This window comes from Protomyctophum bolini (genome assembly GCF_963924005.1).
Source record: "Protomyctophum bolini genome assembly, chromosome: 12".
Classification (NCBI taxonomy): domain Eukaryota; kingdom Metazoa; phylum Chordata; class Actinopteri; order Myctophiformes; family Myctophidae; genus Protomyctophum; species Protomyctophum bolini.
The window spans coordinates 32,381,175-32,401,209 of NC_137873.1; the positions used below are offsets into that span (position 1 = coordinate 32,381,175).

A 20,035-nucleotide genomic window follows, 5' to 3' on the forward strand; every position below is an offset into this window, starting at 1 on the left:
TGCTGTAAAAATCTTTCACAATCATTCAAAATAGAGAACTTTCAAAAGGCTTTGGAAACAGAAGATCTACAAGCTCACAACGCATTTGCAGTGCATGTGACATGTTCTAATCTAATATTAGCTTTTTTTAATAGCTGAAGTAGTATTAAAGTTGTTAAACTGTTCCTCAGTTTTCTGGGGACCCCCTGGAACGCCATCTAGTTCTCAATGTGGGGTGTGGGACCCCACATTGAGAACCAGTGGCATAGATTTCAGATCTCAGACTGTATGATCTTTAACCACTTATCGGTTAAGTCTTAACCCTTAGCCGATCTATAGGCTATAGCACATAACACGTCGCAACCCGACACATGTTGTGAGCATGTACAAAATGACCTTCAGGAACAAGAATATGAGGAAGTGCAAGGAACAACATGCAGTGTTTGTTTTGTCTCACAAAACTATGTCCAGGTTTTATTCTGATCAAACCACAATGACCCTCTTATCGGAGTCTTATTTAATCAATCTTGTGTCATAGTTTAGTAAACTCATCTTCAGGCCTACATATGATTAAAATACTTTTGTGTTTGCTGTGTGTTTTTATCAAGTCTTGATACTTTCAAAACAACTCTATAGCATCAGTAGGCCTATACTACTAATGACGAAATGTTGAACCTTGAGCCTAGAGAACATCAACACACAGGGGATGCCAACAAAGTGATGACCAGCAACAGTTGGAGTTGAACTAGTAGACCCTTGGGATTGTTCTTTTTGGGCAAACATTTAAAAACAAAAAAAATATATATATGATATGGACTTGGGGGAGTTGGTCTTTCTGCATTTATCAAGATGCAAGTGAGCTTGGAACATGCGCCATTTTTTTTATTTGATGGATGAGCATTTTAGTTATAATAATAATGCAAAGAAAAAAGCTAAAAGCTGTTAAAAAGCTAAAAAGCTGCCATCAATGTGTGTGTGCTTCGGTTTAACCTCATTCACTCAGACATTCAGATCCACAGCTCCACCGTGTGGGGGGAGGGGAGGCATTGTTCCATTGTGTTGAACTCAGCAAGATGCTTCACCAAAACCAGCAGATATAAGACAATGAGAACTTCATGCATGAGACACAGCCCTGGACGGACTATATTAGAACTGCGAGAGTCGACAGGAAAGTACCGGTAAATATATTTTGTGCCAAGGTGTGAATCATTTGTCACCCCCGGCCTCCACCCACACAAGTGTTAACACTTCTTAATCAACATCAGAGGCTTCACAGTGGAGGTTTTTTTTGTGGGTTCAGACTACGTTAAATTATCTCTCTCTGTGTGTGTGTGTGTGTGTGTGTGTGTGTGTGTGTGTGTGTGTGTGTGTGTGTGTGTGTGTCTCTCTCTCTCTCTCTCTCTCTCTCTCTCTCTCTCTCTCTCTCTCTCTGGTACTTAAAATAAATCTCTACCACCAGATGCTATTCATATCTTTAGTCCTGTTTGTCTTGTTTTATTGCTCACTATCCGTGGGGCTGACCTACATACATTTAACTGCATTTGAGAAACACAACTTTTTTTAACTGTATGTGACGAATAAGGATCGATTGAACCGCTGCACTAGGCTGCCTGCCATGCCTGTCAAGCCCAAGAGTGTCTGACTGCAGGGCAGGATTGATTGATCAGGAAGTCTCTGCGAGGGGGGAGGGCATTGATCAGGAAGTAGCTGCAAGGGGGGGAGGCGCCCTACTCTATGGGGAGGCGGGGCAAGTCAACATCAACCAGAGTAGAGGAAACACAAAAACGGAAACGGAAACAGATAAACGGAAACAGAAAAGGGCGTTCCCTTGTTCCCTCCTCAGGGACTCGGCCCCGTGGGTCTCGTGCCCGGGTGGGGGTCCGCGGGGGTCCCCGGCGTATCTCGGCCGTCTCTGGTCCGTTTTGGACAGGGGGAATCTCGTTGCGACCGGGCCGCCCTCAGGGACTCGGCCCCGTGCCCGGGTGGGGGTCCGCGGGGGTCCCCGGCGTATCTCGGCCGTCTCTGGGCCGTTTTGGACGGGGGGAATCGTGGGCCCTATTGTAAACAAGTGTAATGCTTATGGCAGCAGTTCCCAAAGTGGGGTCCGCGGGCTAGGGGTACGCGACGCATAGCCAGGGGGTACCCAAGCTGACAAAAATGTGTGTGTGTGTCTGCCCAGTGTCTGCCCAGTGCCTCCCCAGTGTCCGCCATGGTGCCTCCCCAGTGTCTGCCCAGTGGCTCCCCAGTACCTCCCCAGTGTCCCCTGAGTGCCTCCTCAGTGTCCCCTTGAGTGCCTCCCCGCAGTGTCTCCCCAGTGCCTCCCCAATGTCTCCCCAGTGGCTGCAGTTTCTCCCCAGTGCCTCCCCAGTGTCTGCCCAGTGCCTCGCCAGTGTCTCCCCAGTGCCTCCCCAGTGTCTGCCCAGTGCCTCCCCAGTGTCCCCCTAATCACAGACTGCTGGACATTCACTGGAGAGCACTCCAGGCATAAGGTTGAGCAACCCTTTTTTGGTCCCACCTGGTTTCTTAGGAGGCACTATCAATAAAGTCTCTTCAATAGTTTGTTCCACAGTAATTCAACAATCTGGATGGATAATAAATAGGTTGTTTGGTCATAGTAGTAACTTAGTAAGGACTAAGGAGTAGTAACATATAGCCTACACTTACTGCAGTAGGTGTAAAAGATATGCAGTCACCTTCACTCTGCGCTCCAACAATATCACTACCATGTGAGGTATGACAGCAGTTGAGCCAAATAAGTCCATACTAATTATCCATAATGTATAAATATGGATAAGAGTTCAGGACAGACAGGCCTTTTCGGGGAGGTTAGATGGTTAACTTAGATGTTTAACTGCTCTTCTGGGGTCATGTCAAAATTGGTTTCTACGTCCTCCTAAACTCAGTAGGCCTATGGGGACCAGGACAATTCCGGCTGTCTGTTGGTGTATTATGTTGGTCATGTCCATCTATGGTACATGGTGGTACAGTATATTATAACATTTTTTTCTTTTCAATAATTGTTACCTATTTAAACCCGGCTATAACCCACTAACCCTACGACACTGTGGTATTGTGGTTTTGCATATTCAGACTATTACCCCAAAACAGTATGTATACTCACTCTGCTTCTCTTCTGAAACTGGCAACTGCTATCACATTTGATCACTCCTGGATGTCAGACTATAACACTTGTATAAACCAATGAATAGTGTGACAGTGCTTTAATCTGTGGGCACAATTATGGAAACTCTGTATACAATACATATTTTGTGATTCAAAGTAACGTCTAAATGGTTTCTACATCTTCATAAACACTTACTACACCGTTACACTACACTATACTATTACACTTATCATAGTTCATGGTATCATATTACACGTGTCATAGCAGCATCCACCCACCTGGGAGGTACCAACATGGACTTCCAGAGCAGTACATGGACCTGGGAGAAGTGGCAATTCAATAAAACAAGCAGAAAGCCTGCAACACTGCATGTGTTTGGAAACAACAATAGAGCCACAACATAGTGAAAACCTTTTATCCTTTTCTTTATTGCTTAAAGAATACAACTTTGTAATCAAATGAATGTGTATCAATTACAACCACGTTATCTATGTTTATATTAAGGGTTTACCACACAGTGCAAATGTTTGATAAAAAGAACAAATTCAGCCCAGATAACAAAGCATTTTACAAAGTAAACATCCTTAACATTGTGTACATTTGCTTGGATGCACTCTGCAGCCAAGCATCACATAGCTCCTACACCTCAGAAAATCACTACCCCAGGGTGTTATGCCTCATTCATACTTTACTACTACAATAGCGAACCTACAAGCTCACAACACCTCCATTTGATTTGCATTGTGAGTTTGAAGGTCTGTTATTTTTGCGTGCGACGGAGCATACATTAGGCACTAGTCTGTCCTATGTCTTTGGTTCTATAAGTCAAAAATAGTCAGATTCTGTAAGGTGTAGCTAGCTAGTTGCAAACGCAGTGAGCACTTACTATGAGACCTAGCAGATCATGTCTGTCTGTCTGTGTGTCTGTCTGTCCCGCTATCCAAATATGGAGTGTGTTGCATCAGCAATCACTCAGCTCCATATATGGGCACAAAAGGGGCCAGGTCCACTCAGCTCCATATATGGGCACAAAAGGGGCCAGTGATTTGTTTGTTGTGGACCTGGCCCCTTTTGTGCCCATATATGGAGCTATACGTCCAAAACCAGCAACCATTTTGTCCAGGATTGACATGTCCAGAGGTTCCTCAGTAACTATGCGATCACAGTAATCTAGTGAACGGATGTGTTCACACTGATCATAAGGAAGACCACTCCGTTGTGCCAACTGCAGGTAGCTCAGGCATTCATCCAATTCACACCGTGTTCTCTGTTTTTCTCCCCAGCATTTCCGTTGGACATGTATCGGTGTAGAAAAGCCATGGCCAGTTCTCTGGACAGCTGAAATGCCATTCTTAGCATCTACACATACACCTGCAAGGTGGCTTATGGCAGTTATGTCCTTGTTCGTTTCTGAATGTGCGCGTGCAATGTGAAGACGGAGATTCTTCCGGTACATGACTTTAGAGCAGTGCGGGCATCTGGAATGGGTAGAGGGCTCAGAAGGGCTGGGCGCCTGAACACTGTGCATCGCGGGGCTGGCAGACTGACCACTGTGCATCGCAGGGCTGGCAGACTGAGGAGGGCTGGACAGCTGACCTGAATAGAGTTTGCACTTCGGCAGGTGTTTTCTCATCGCATCAGCCCTTAAAAGGGTGTTCTTACACCGCAGGGACAATGATAGTGTGCCTGAGATGTGTCTGATCTGCAGTTAAGACAGCATCTAATGATGCGCAGATCTAGAGGGAGGGGAGACATACAATATGACAAATTAATATACAGTATATAATATACACACACAGCACCAACTCATGAAGCGTTCTTACATTTCAAATGTACTTAAGGGGAAATCCATCCTTCATAGACCACTGGCAGTCACTAGACTGACTCACTGAACACACAAATTGCATGCGTTGCAGAGATGGAACCTGGGTGAAATGAGTGCATGAATAACACACCCTGCCTGGCCAAGGCCAACAGTCTGAATAAGTCCCAATGTCAATTTGAAAGATAATGAAAATGCCTCCTCTCTACAGTACATCCAGACATACATCCTAAAAATAAAAAACAAGCTTATACATACCTTCAAAAGCGATTGCAGTTTTAATATGAGCAGTGGTACAGTGTACAGCAGGTTGTACATTGTTTGAGCTGTACAGACTCATTGGTGGTCAATATGGAACGATGCATCTGCAACGATGCATCTGCAAGAAACAAGACAATTTTAACAATTACACTGAATTTGCAGAGCAGATAATCTACATCTGTAGACAGGCATAAAGGCCATAGATCTGTCAATTTGCCTATGCTGTAACAATAACAGTAATCTTTTTAAAGTATTAAACTAATAAAAATGATCCATCATTTAACAGACCTCACAAATTAAAATAATATGTCACCAGAAGCAGGGATGTATGTTGTATGCAGCCATGCTAGCTGTTGCTGAATAACCTAACACTTTGGCTACATGTTTAAGCATTTATTTCATATTTATGGTATTAATGGTAGTTTAGCTTCATAAGTTAGAATCGGAATATTGCTTGTTGTGTTAGTAAGAGGCTAAGCTACTCGAGCAGGCAAGAAAGAAAATAAAAACGAACTCATTAACTCCTGTTCATAAGGCTATAGTTTGCACTGCAGAACGTTTACATTTATATTAAGTTATACTTATAATATTAATATTGTCTTGCTGGTTTTACGTACCTTGCTTCGATGAGAGAGGAGAAAGAACAAGAAGCGTCTGGAAAGTGGAAAGAACTGCAGCAAACAGGCTGTAAGTGGTGCCAGATTTTGCAACAGAAATGTTGAAAAGAAGCCACTCAACAAATTGCAACAGATTAGCTAATTTAAATCTAATGTTCATCAACTGTTTGAAAATAGCAGAGCTAGAAGCATAGCAGCATATTAAATTAATAATAATATTAATAATAATACAAATAACGATAATAATACAAGTCGCTTATAATAAGCGGACATGGCATGCGGACAACAACAAGCTCCCATGGACCGCCCCCACCCTTGCAAATACTTCCTGATCAATGCCCTCCCCCCTCGCAGAGACTTCCTGATCAATCAATCCTGCCCTGCAGTCAGACGCTTCTCGTCAAGCCCCCTGTATGCAACTATGCATTGGCAGCCATTTAAGAGTTGAGCCATGTGTTGGGGATCATCCTGATTTAAGGAGTGTTTTGTACTACAATTATAAGTACAGAACAAAGGATGTTTGTTTTTGCCATCTTTGTTGAAGAGTTAATTATGTTTTATTTTATGCCAGTGTTAATTTTTAGTTGGCTAAGACTAGATACTAGTTTAAGTAGCCTAGGCATAGGCATAGTCTATGCTTAATGTAAGTCGCTCTGGATCAAGAGCTTCTGCATGGTGGGTAACATATAACCTGGGGAACATAGGCAAGTCAAAGCAATTTTATGTGTATCTCACTTTTCAACATCAGGCAATTAAGATCAGCTCAACATCAGGCATTATACAATTACATTAGGATGCAATTAAACAGGTAGCCTATACAAGTAAAAAAACAAAACAATTACAATTACAGTGCAGAAGAAAGAACCCAATCGCAGCGGCAAACAAAAGTCTTTAGTTGTGATTTAAAATAAAGTGGAAGCAGACCTGCAGTTTTCTGGGAGTTTGTTCCAGATTAGCCATGCATTTTCCTTTGAAAAGATGTAAAAAACGAAATGCTGCTTCCAATCCCCACGTTATTTTTGGTATTATTTTCAGAAAGCAGACCTTTCCCAGTTGACCTGAGATCAGGATGGTTTATAATGTTTGAACTGGGGACCCCCCACCCTGACTCGTAGTTTCTTGGAATTGTAGGAATTGAGGGCAGCATTGCATTTGACTCGGTTTCACAGATAAATGGCTATTTGCGAAAATAGCCAAACTACAAGTTCACAATTCAATTCACAATGCTTCACATCGTAGATTGACTATTTTCACTGGGTTTTTTTGGCGCTTCATTAATAGGTAGGCTTATATTTGGCCATTTTTTTATGGTATCATTTATTGGTTACTTTTGTCCTTAAATTATCACTTTAGAATGGTGCAGATAACCCTGTATGTATGTTGTTTTGTTTAAGTTTGTTGAATGAGAAAACAATGTATACTAACATTAAAATGTTAGTTCAATTTATTGGAATAAAAGCTGTAGTTAATATAGTCATTGCAAAGGCATTGCTGGCCTGAGTCCTGTGGTGGGAGTTCTGGTCTGGTTTTGGTGAATAGTAAGTATGGCCTAGTTCCAGTCATTTGGTGGGGGCCGCTCATTAAAAATAAATTAATCCACAAAACTAGCATCATTTCATTTGTATTGTTGACTTATTTCTACCCAACAAACCCAAGGTAAGGCCTTTAGCAAGCGGAGCCTGCAGAACCATTGCGACTTGAGAATCCACCACTCCTGAATGAAGTGCCTGGTGCTGGGAATCTGGTGCAACGCACAGGTGCTGCACCTGGTGAGAGTAGGAGTGGTGAGACGTCCGGACAGGAGTCAACCCACAGAGCCTAGTCCTTCCACTTGCCAGATTGATGCGATCCTCCCGCATACCCTGCAGTCCCGGCAGAGTAGTTCCGGAGGAACAGACTGTGTGGCCCTGGTTTTTCCCTAATGGAACTGATCGAGGGTAGCTATTGGGACGTGAATCGGGACTTGATCACCCCGGCTGGGTCACCTGAGTGAGGGGTATGCTGTTGGAAGACCCGAAACGCAGATGACCTTGGGATACATCACTGAGGAACGAGGATATGTCCCAGGTGCATCCATGTGGTGTATTTTTGTTTTACCATAGGCCTACTGCACTTTCGTTCAACTTTGACTCCTCTGTCACAACTATTTTTTTGTGCTGCTGCTGGCCACAACTATACTGGACACAAATATTGTTCCCATGTGAGAGAGAGGTCAAAGTTGAACTCCCACCACAGGACTGGTTGCAAATCAATACCTTTGCAACCAACCACTATATTAATGGCAAGTAGTTCCTACAGCTTTAAGTTCAAAAATCCGAACTAACGTCTAAGCAAATCATCTTCCAAAATAATTTGGGGACCCACCCCTGGGAGTTAACCCCCAATTTCAGAACCATGATCTGCATGGCATGGTAGACCAAGTGAAGCTTCAGGGAGAAATAGTTTCAACTCAGTCCAATCGATGTTGTTTTATTTGTTTATTTGGATCCCCATTAGCTACTACCTTAGTAGCAGCCTCTCTTCCTGGGGTCCACACATAAAATACATTACAATTAATCATATGAAATACATTTTACAAGACTGTAAGAAAAACAGTTAAAAAAAAATACAACTAAATATAAAACAAGTGATTAATAAATATAACATCGCAACCATGAATACAATTTCAGTTTGAGTAGCCTACCGTTCAGTATGAAAGCAAGTGACATGATATATTTCTTTAACTTATTTAAAAAATCTTATTTACTTGTTGCCTGTCTGATTTGTGATGGAAGACTATGCAGCTCTTTCATTGCTCTATAATATATTACTGTGTTGCATTGCATTCGTTTTTGAGATGGGAAACGTAACAAGACCTGAATGTCTGGTATTGTAGGTGTGTTCATCGGAGCTGAACTTCAGTCTACAATACAGGACAGCCGGAACTTTAGATGCAATAATACCTCTGACAAAAGACAGCAGGAAAATATGAAGTCTGTCGTCTGTCCTCCATCAGTGGCCATCCCAAAGTGGCATGCATTCTGTTGGTGTTTGTTCTTTTTGTACAGCACAGAGCAATACGTGCAGCTCTATTTTGGACCAATTGTAATTTCACTAAATCCTTTTTTGCAGCACTAGACCATACCATTGGACAATAATCCAAATGAGTGAGGGCCAGTGTTTGCACAATTTGGGGAATGCATTGTTGTGGTATATATTTGGAACATCTCTTAATTTAATAACAGACAGTCTTCTTCCCATTGCTGCCCTCAAGGGGTGACCTCAGGCATTTGTTTGAGGAAGTTGGTGCTCTAACATTAAAACATGCACTCCTGACAGATTCTGGGGTCAGTTATAACCTCTGGAAATCACTGAGCTATTTAGATGATCAACTGGGGGTCTTCTACACATTTAAAGCAACCTGTGACACAACAGCAGCAGACATTAAGGTCCAAACCCGAAGTGCAACGGCAACGGGTCAGATTAAGGGACATTTTAGAAACGAGATGAGTTTCTATACAAGGAAGAGATGGAAAGGATCAATGCACTGAGAGAGGAAGGGCAGGAGATGACCTGGATGATGGAGGAAGAGATTGAGGTTCTGAACAAAGAGATATCAACCCTTTCATGCACAATTTAGAGCCGTAGAGGAGGAGCTGAGCGCTGAATACATCTACTGATTGATTGATTGATTGATTGATTGATTGATTGATTTAAGTATTTATTAAGAGTTTGCATAATTACAGGAAATTTCAAGCACAACTCAATACAAAAACTGTAGACGACATCATAAAGCATTACACTTGTTTATACAATAGGGCCCACCGTTTTCAATTCAAAATGATGATGATGATGATGATGATGACGATCTTGAACGTTGATGCTAGGACATGATAAAAAATACACGTTAAATGTGTATCTGCATTAACTATTAAGATCAGTGGGTGCTACCATGCTACTAATACAGTTATAAGCAGCTATTAAGTGTGTATTAAGTCGCTCAGGGATACTTGACACGCATTCAGGACAAAATGTCTTGTAAAGAAACACTGATCTGCAATCTCATCAACCAACCTGTCCATACAATGATGATAATGATGCAATGTTGTAATGATCATACGAGGCCTATATGTTTTTTTGTAAAATATAAATAAAAACAACACTTCCTTTTGATTTGATTTGACTACTGTTAAGTATACTTTTGTCTGCAGAAGACACCTGGTTACCTGATACCATTTTGCATGAATATCACATCAATTAGATTTTTACTGAACCATTCAATTTAGAAATGTCCTTCCTAAAATGACTTAGCAATATGATTGATTTATTTTGGTCTGATTTCTAAAGTAAACTGGACACATGATTGGACTGATGTTTAAATCAAATAAGCTTCTGTAAAAAAGAAAATCCTCTGTCTTCATAACATTACTTTTACTTCTGATGCAGGAATGGTTTAATTTATTTTCTGCTTTTTTCCCTTCCCAGATCTACAAACTCACAACACATCACAGTGTGACTTGTTGATTGTAGATAGATGTTGTACAAAATGTAGTCATATGGCAAATTGCCAAAACAGGGCAGAGCCGAGGCCATGTGTTGAAAGTTGAACAACTTGTTAATGTAGCATGTTAATTTCTACTGTATTCTCCCCTGCAGGGAGACTGATATGGCATATACCGGGTGGGGCGTGCCGTGCCGTGCATTTCCAACTTGCTGTGTTCCTGACTTGTATCATTACAGAGTAGGTCGGTGCATTGTTTTAGTATTGTTTTAGGTGGAGGTATAGAACTATAGAAAGGCCTAACCAGGGACTGGGGTTGCAAATTAGCCTTGGCTACAAACCCATATACATTGCAACGGTTTCATGTTTTTACAACTTGATACATTGTTTTTTGTATTGTCTGTATTAAATAAACGCATAAATAAAAAAAAGACAATATGAACCTGCTGGGACATTAGATATTAGCCTACCGGTATTCATAGTCCTGATATTGGCCTGCCCTACACATTGTTGATGCCATGGTTAGAACTCAAATTTGCTCATTGTCAACCACACCATGGGAAAGTGTAAATTAACTTTCAAAGGAGGGTTGCAACTGCACTCAGGGCGGCGGTGGCTCAGGGCTCAGGGGTAGAGTGGCTGGATGGTAACCAGTTCAAACCCGGGCTCCCCCAGAGTTAGTGTCGAAGTGTCCTTGAGCAAGACACTGAACCCCTAATTGCTCCTGATGTGCTGGTTGGTGCCTTGCATGGTTTCCGCTGCCATCTATGTATGAATGTGTGTGTGAATGGGTGAATGTAATGCACAATCTATGTAAAGCTCTATATAAATGCACCATTTACCACTTAACAACAGTGACATCAGTGACAGTGGCTATTCCAATAGTTTTTTATTCAGGCAGTTGGTGTGCATGTGGATTTTTGTATAAACGTCACACTACAACAGGGGGAACTCACTGGACTAGCTACACAACCACAAATATATATATAAAAGTGTGTGGTGTGGTGTGGTGTGTGTGTGTGTGTGTGTGTGTGTGTGTGTGTGTGTGTGTGTGTGTGTGTGTGTGTGTGTGTGTGTGTGTGTGTGTGTGTGTGTGTGTGTGTGTGTGTGTGTGTGTGTGTGTGTGTGTGTGTGTGCTTGTCACTAATTCACACGAGACACATGACATTCCTGCCACCAACACAGAACACACTGACCTAGACACATAGACAAAATATTCAACTCAATTGACTGCACTACACCAATTTCTCCATCAGATGTCAATCACGTTGTTTTGAACTCTGCAGTGATCATATTCGTTTCCATGATGAAAATTCCTAACCTTGTGTAGAGAATTCAGAATTCAATGCAGTTGACTCTGTGGAATTCTCTACTGGAGGAAGAATTAAAGGCTTTGAAGGCTATTCAAACTTTTGATAGGAAGCTAATGAAAAGTTGATATATTCTTTATAGTTTTTAATATGCAAACATAGGCCTAAATGCTTGCACTGAATGTACCATGCTGGGTGCATTTCAACCAGTGTTGGGCAGGTTACTTTTATATATAAGTAACTAGTTGTGTGTTTTCCTAACCGTGCGTCACCAGACTTTTCACCTTAAGGCTTTCATTATGATAAAGTTATGCCACCCTGTCAGTTTACATGACAGACTCCGCACTGGCAGGAGGAGGAGACGGTTCTTTTGGATCACATTATGTAATGTGGGTAACTAGTCTACTACTAACTCACCCATTGAAAACACAGTAACTATAATGGCGTTATACTGAATGGGAAAGGATAACTATACCTTAATAGTTACCACAAAAAGTAGTTTCTTTACGTAAAGTAACTCGTTAGTAACTATAGTTACTCCCAACACTTTCAGTTTCACAAATATTTTGATATAAAAATGAAATAATTTTACCCACTATAATTAGTTTATCTACATAATTACATAGTGGGAATTGGGAAAAAGCCCTTAACAAGGTGGCCCTTGTGACAGATACTGTGTTTAAGCACGTTCTCCACGGATACGATGGGTCAGCTGGATGTCTTTGGGCATGGTCACCCTCTTGGTGTGGATGGCACACAGGTTGGTGTCCTCAAACAGACCGACCAAATAAGCCTCAGCCGACTCCCGGAGAGCCATGCCAGCGGAGCTCTGGGAGCGCAGGTCGGTCTTGAAATCCTGGGTGATCGATCTCCCTCACCAGGCGCTGGAAGGGCATCTTGCGGATCAGCAGCTCGGTAGATTTCTGGTAACGACGGATTTCCCTCAGAGCCACTGTGGTCACATATGCTTTGATGCTTTAAAAAAAAGTGACGCGAAAACAGGCTAAACATGCTTATGAATGCTTTTTGCTTTTCTGAATGTTGGCTAACTTAACACATGCTGCCTTTAGCTGACCTCTCTAATAGCTTACACAAATCAGGAGAGGAAGGTCACGCTCGATTAAACCTTAGAGGGTTAAACCTTCCATTCCCTGTGTATGGAAATTAAGAGGCCAGTCTTATCCTGTTTTCATGCTATCAAATAGTTACACTGGCTTTAAATCACCTTTGAAGTCAGGCACGGTTCCACGGGGGTGCCAGAGGGGCCCTGACACCCTCAGTTGCAATTCTGCCCCATGCAGTTCTGGACATAATTGTTGTGACTGTAGGTCGCAGATTACTATGAAAACCTGCAAAACCTGTCAGTCAGTCGGTCCGTCCGTCTATCCGTCACACATCGTGACACGCTCCATATATGGCCGTCAGTCTGTCACACCTCGTGATACGCTCCATATATGGCCGTCTCCATATATGAGGATCGCAACACTGACCTCATCATACTCTGGATAGCCGTACATGGAGAAGACTGGATCATCACCTATCTGCATATGGAGCCAGCCAGAAACTGTACATCTGACCTCAACCGAAATGGTTGAGAAATGTTTAAAGAAATCTTCCTAATGATGATGCCAAACTGCCCACAGCCCTATATGAGACACAGACAGAGTAGATTTTTCTTCTTTTCTTTTTGTATTTTATCATGAACATTAGTGTGGTCCAATTATATGAGTTGAAAAGTGGTGAAGTGATCCTATAAATGACACTCCATCATGAACTCTACACTATTGACTGACACCTCTAATCTAATTTGGGTTATTTTTGGTTAAAATAAAAAACTTCTGTTTGGTCACTAATCTATGAGGCGGTTTATCACAGCAGTCTCTCCGACTATACATTTCAATAATCCATCTAAACACAAATGGATGCACTGGATTTGCATAAGGCAAGGCAGGTTTATTTGTATATGTCCTTTAATCCTTGACCTGGCTTAATGTTTTTTGTTTTGTTTTTCCAGTTTGAAGCTGAGCTTGTGTTCAAAACTCACACAAATGGGTACACATTATCTCTGAATTCATGTGATCATGATGTATCGGTTCCTTTTTTTTGTTTTTGTATAACTTTATTTATAGGATTTTCAATTTACTAATTATTAATACTTGCCATATGCTTAACTGTTTCATATAAGATCAATAATTAATTAGCTATGGCACGATAGCTGATTTTGGAACCGTCAGGTGTTCATGTTGCACTGCTATCTCGTTAAACCCAGGTGGGTGAGGTGAATTAAACTAAACGCTCCATATAACTCCATGTAAACGCTAACGTTAATGTCCACTGCAAAGAATTTATAGCTCTGGGTATATTTAATGATGATGATGATGATGAACATTGATGATGATGAAAAAGTCCACGCCACCCACCCCCCTTACTGTACATATTTTTTATTTGGATTATTTTACATGATGTTTTTCCATAGTACTGTATGTCATTATATGTGCTGATTAATTGAATATGAAGGACTCCAATGGAAACAAGCCATGCATATGGCTTTCTGGTATGGAACAGTATACTTTCCTGTGCTTTTTTCTGCAAACTGTTTAGTCTAGCTAGTCTAGCTGCAGAACATGTCCTGGGGTTTTTAAAGTGGATGTTAAAAACACGGTGCACCCTGCACCAACAATGACCACAGTCAATGTAGAGACCGCTTCAGCAAAGTCCTCAAAAACGGATGCACAGTATTTAGGTGGCCTGTAGATATATTTAGGAAATAGCTTGAGAGGAAGAATTCAACTGACATTGGAGAGCCAGATATTCAAAACAGGTAATTATTCCCTTCAATCAAAGTATTGGAGGAAATCACTAAAGTCAAATGCAACTCCACCTCCTTCATGGTATTAAAATAAGGTAGGAGACTATTTAAAGGGAATAGGAGGACAAACATTTCAACAGGTATCAGAGAGAGAGAGAGAGAGAGAGAGAGAGAGAGAGAGAGAGAGAGAGAGAGAGAGAGAGAGAGAGAGAGAGAGAGAGAGAGACAGACAGACAGACAGACAGACAGACAGACAGACAGACAGACAGACAGACAGACAGACAGACAGACAGACAGACAGACAGACAGACAGACAGACAGACAGACAGACAGACAGACAGACAGACAGACAGACAGACAGACAGACCAGAGTGAGACTGACGATTGACAGATTGACGATTGACAGAGAACAAACTCAAGGGAAGAAGTCAATTTGTGGGATCTTTCCAAAAGGTAGGCCAAATACTTGGGGTTCCAGCTGGTAACGGACGGACGGACGGAAAGGGGTGAAATCATAGTCTTTGCCATGCTATATATTGCCTGGCGGAAACAGTAAGCATTTTAATATAATGTGTTGTCTTTTTCTGTTTCACAGGATGGGGGTGGAAATACTGCTCTTCCTCACTCTCTCAGGTTAGAGAAACCCTGTGTGTGTGTGTGTGTGTGTGTGTGTGTGTGTGTGTGTGTGTGTGTGTGTGTGTGTGTGTGTGTGTGTGTGTGTGTGTGTGTGTGTTCTGGTTCTATGCCAGTGAATGAATTCTCTGTCACTGAAGTTATGTCTCCTGACAGGCTTGTGGAGCCTGTCCTCTTGTGAGGCGCTCAGAAAGGTCCACTATGTGACAGAGAAGAAGTTGACCTGGATCGAAGCTCAGAGTTACTGCAGAAACAACTATGATGACCTGGCCAGCCTGCTCAGCATGGAGGACATTACCAGTCTTCTGAAGAATCGTGAATTACACATGGATAGGTTAAAATCTCACTTTGCATGGATAGGGCTTAAAGATGACACGGCTAATTGGACGTGGTCCCTGGATGGCACAGGCCATCAGGAAGACACACACTATAGCAACTGGGCCAACGGCAAACCTAATAAGAAAAAAGGAAAACTGATTTGTACCTTTATGAAGCAAAACGGCTCCTGGTGGGACCAGACATGTGGTACATATAAGCATCCTAGGCGTTCAGTCTGCTACAATGGTGAGCTTTGACAATAATGTCTTCTTGTGTCTATTAACCACCAGCCCTTATATATGAAATGCGAAAGTAACCGATATGCAACTCTGTAGAACCATATATGTCTAGTTTTTACAACTTGTCATAAAATGAAAAGTTGTTCAGGGAAAACATATTAAAAACTCTCAGTTCAAACTCAAGTAGGCCTATTGTTTTCTACTTGGTGTGTTCTAGGTTCCGCTTACTTTCTCCAGAATACCAAACTTACTTCATGGTTTGAGGCTCAAGAATACTGTAGGGGAGAGCACATGAATCTGGCCAGTGTGATGAGCAGAACTGAGAATATGGAGATTGCCAAAAATCTGAAAACGAATGAGTCTGCATGGATTGGTTTGTACAGAAAGCCCTGGGCGTATTGGTCTGATCAGCAGAGTGTCAACTTCACAAACTGGCAAATGCAAATGCCCGGGGGCGGGGGGAAAAAAAACTGTGTTTCAATTAGCACCGATTCAGGGGAATGGGTTAATAATGGGTGTAATAAGTTATTGCCCTTTGTCTGCCAAGAAAAGGCCACCACTCAGGCGAGGCTCAAGGTGAAGATCAGCTCTGGGGCTGATATGAATGATCCAGAAGTCCAGCGTCAGCTTCTACAGCAGGTACAGTATATAAGGTGGTGGACCACAACATCCTAGCCTTAAAGGGAAACTTTGAAGGAGGACGTATGAAAATCTAACATAACGTTTACCAGTGCGTACTCAATGGTGCTGGAAAATCTTACAAAGTCTCACCTTTTCCATTCAATGCTTTCTCTTTGTAGCCTTGTTCTGTGTCTGAGTCACTACCCACTCGTCATAACACAACCATGAGGAAATGCAAGTGTCTTCTCAAAGTTCAGGAACACGTTCATTTGTTTTCTGAAAGATCCCAAGAGGTTTTCCGTTTTTGTCCTCTCTATAGGTGCATGGTATGTTGGAGAAGCAGGGGATGTCCGATTTCAAGCTACGCTGGACCCAGAGAGACGGGAACATTTTCCACAAGGAGTCAAAAAAGAAGAATTGAGGAGATATCTCCTTTGGGCTTTGATGGCAGTAGTGTTATAATATGTGTGTATCACTTAATCATATATCATAGCATCATCGCAATGCATTGTGAACTTTAAAAATTATGCCATGTTATTCATTAAAACATTAATACAATCTATAATACAATAATATTTTGTTATTGTATCCTGTCAAAAACAGAACATTAAACAACGTTCAAAATTGCTTTGAGCCCTCTTCACTTTGGCTGCTTTAATGCTACACCATTAGCATGCATACAAAACATTTCATCTTGTCAATTAGATGCTGTGCTTCTGCTTCCATCCTGTGATCACTGATCACACACACGCGTGTGTGCACACACACACACACACACACACACACACACACACACACACACACACACACACACACACACACACACACACACACACTCTCTCTCTCTCTCACACACACACACACACACACACACACACACACGCACACACACACACACACACACACACACACACACACATACACACACACACACACACACACACACACACACACACACACACACACACACACACGCACACATGCGCACACACATAGAATCTAAATTCTCATTTGGGTCTGAGCATCTGAGGCTGAAAACTATGACTTTGACACTAAATTAATCCTTATGAGTCCATTTTTACACTCAGGGAGTAAAAAAAGGCTGCAAACGTTAAATTAAACTCCAATGCACTCCACACTATATGGCCTTTATCTCGACTGACGTCTCTTCTTTGAGTGTTCTTTTTGGTGGATTGAAGCAAAATAAAAACCACACCCGTCATGAATGGACGACACATTGCTGCAGGCCTGGCCTAGAATCGTACATGGGACAACCAGGGGTTGTCTCGGTCTCCCCAGGCAGGCTCACTAATCACTCAGCTAGTATAACACATGAGGCCTACAGCTGACTAGTCTAATAGCTTACACAAATCAGGAGAGGAAGGTCACACTCGATTAAACCTTCCATTCCCTGTGTATGGAAATTAAGAGGCCAGTCTTATCCTGTTTTCATGCTATCGAATAGTTACACTAGCTTTAAATGACATATGAAGTGCCAGTCTAAGTGAGAATCTTTTTGAGGAGTAGCCGATCATTGAAATAATTGTGATTTGAACGATCTGATTGTGTTTTGATTGTTTGTTTATCTATAGAGTTCATTCCTACGCAGTATGCATTGCCCGCAGGCCTATCTTTCTTTCTGATATTTTTGAGGATAGTACAGATAGACAGTAAACAGGGAGAGAGGCACGGAGTGCATTAGAGCCTACTTGTGGCACAGTATGTTGCACCTTAACCACTAGGCCATCAGCACCCCGGTTATTGATCCCGGAGAGGAACTAAATTCTCATTTGGGTCTGAGGCTGAAAACTCTTCATGGCTTTTGGTACACAGAAGGATGAGCATTGAGTTGATCAATGGAGGATGAGGGAGGGAGGGAGGGAGAGAGAGAGAGAGAGAGAGAGAGAGAGAGAGAGAGAGAGAGAGAGAGAGAGAGAGAGAGAGAGAGAGATTGGAACTATAGAAAAGTATGTAATTGTTGACCGGTGTCCCCTATAGGGCAGTGGTTCCCAAAGGGGTCCTTGAGTGAGTTCCAGGGTGTCCCCACCTAAATGATAATTAGGAACCATTTGTACACTCTCAGAGGGCTGTATTTTGCGTGTCTTAAGTACCAGGTCTTATTCCCTAACTTGAGTAAACGAAAGACCTGGAGGCGTGATCAATGCTCTTTGGCCACTCAGAATAGCCAAATGGCATTGATCACGCCTCCAGGTCTTTAGTTTACTCAAGTTAGGGAATAAGACCAGGTACTTAAGACACGCAAAATACAGCCCTCATTAAATCAACATTGATTTTACAATATAAATTGGGATAAAATGCCATTAAATGAGGGGTCTGTAACCTAATGCATGCAAAACTGGGGATGCTTGAAATGAAAATGGTTGAGAATCACTGCTACAACCGTAATAGAAATCTTCCCTGGCATATCTTTTGGGGGTCCGCAGGCTAATAAATGTCGATTTAGGGGTCCTTGACATGAAAATGTTTGAGAACCACTGCCCTATAGGGCTCAGTACTTTCACCCGTCTATTTTCTGTGCGATATCATGAACCGTCCAGACGGTGACCTCTCAGCCTCTCAGGTCATCTGAGAAAGGTCTTCTTAGAAGCCCTGTTCAGTTTTTTATGTAGCATCTGGAACAATCTACCAGAAAACTGTAGGTCTGCTGCAACTCGCAGTTCTTTTATTTTATTTAAAATATTGTTCTTCACTGTGATCCACCTCACACTAAAATGTCACATCACACTATCTATTCGGTAAGGCTGCATTCATACAGGACGCTTTATCGCCACACAATATTTGCATTCTGTGTGGATGTGCTCCAGTCCTGACACAAACAACTTGCTCCTGGTATAAGGACCGTTAGTCATCATCATCATCATCATCATCATCATCATCATCATCATCATCATCATTCAAGTGCCCTCGAGATCTGCACCGGTTCAGTTCTTTTTCCCGCCTAATATTGAACCAGTTCAGAGTGTTTCCACTAAAAATTAATTGGTTTAGAAACCTAAAAGTTGGTTTAGAACTGGAACAAACAAACGACTGCCTGTTCCGTGAAAGCGCCATGGTTCCAAGAACCTAAAATGCAGTTCTTGAACCAAGTTATTTTGGTGGAAAAGGCGCCTCAGAGTGTTATAGAATAAAGTGAAATAACCTGCACACCGTGACCGTCTTCAGAACACCTTTTATTAAGGCAACGTTTCAGTTGCCTGAAGAAGGTCCATGAATGAAACAAAGACAGTGTGCAGGTTATTTAATTTGATTCTATACATCTGATCCCTACCTATGCACCTGTCATGCACACTGTTGACTGTCTCGACTGACACCTCTTCTTTGGGTGTTCTTTTTGGTTGTTTGAGGCTAAAATAATAACGTGCCACTAATACACGAAGTGGTTTAGTCACGCTGCACAACAAGCATGCAGTGTCCACCTCCTCTTTAGCTAGGATGACCTTATAGCTAAAGGTCATTAATTGCACTAGTTTTGCATAAGGCATGCACATAACCCTTAAGATTATAGTAGGCTGGCTTTGTAATTTACTAATTACCACGGTTGTTGCAATACCTACACAGATATTTTAGATATCAGAGAGAGAGAGAGAGAGAGAGAGAGAGAGAGAGAGAGAGAGAGAGAGAGAGAGAGAAGAGACAAAGTTGACATACATGTAGAACAAACTGAAGGAAAAATATAACTTGTGGGATCTTTCCAAAAGGCCAGATACTCTGTTTTATACTGGGTATATTAATTAATTTGGGGTTCCAGGGGATGGAAATCGCCACCCATTCCTTTTATTCATATTTTCTCCACTTCTGAAT

At 41.9% G+C, this 20,035-nt stretch overlaps 1 long non-coding RNA gene across 1 annotated transcript; it reads right to left on the bottom strand.

Annotated features, from left to right (window-relative positions):
• Nucleotides 1-4,059: 4,059 nt before the first annotated feature.
• LOC308325099 lies at nucleotides 4,060-5,861 on the bottom strand. Its single transcript, XR_013965000.1, has 3 exons — nucleotides 5,804-5,861; nucleotides 5,184-5,304; nucleotides 4,060-4,839 (listed from the first exon to the last, which is right to left on the bottom strand). It is a non-coding gene; the product is annotated as an uncharacterized lncRNA (long non-coding RNA).
• Between the last annotated feature and the right edge of the window lie 14,174 nt (nucleotides 5,862-20,035).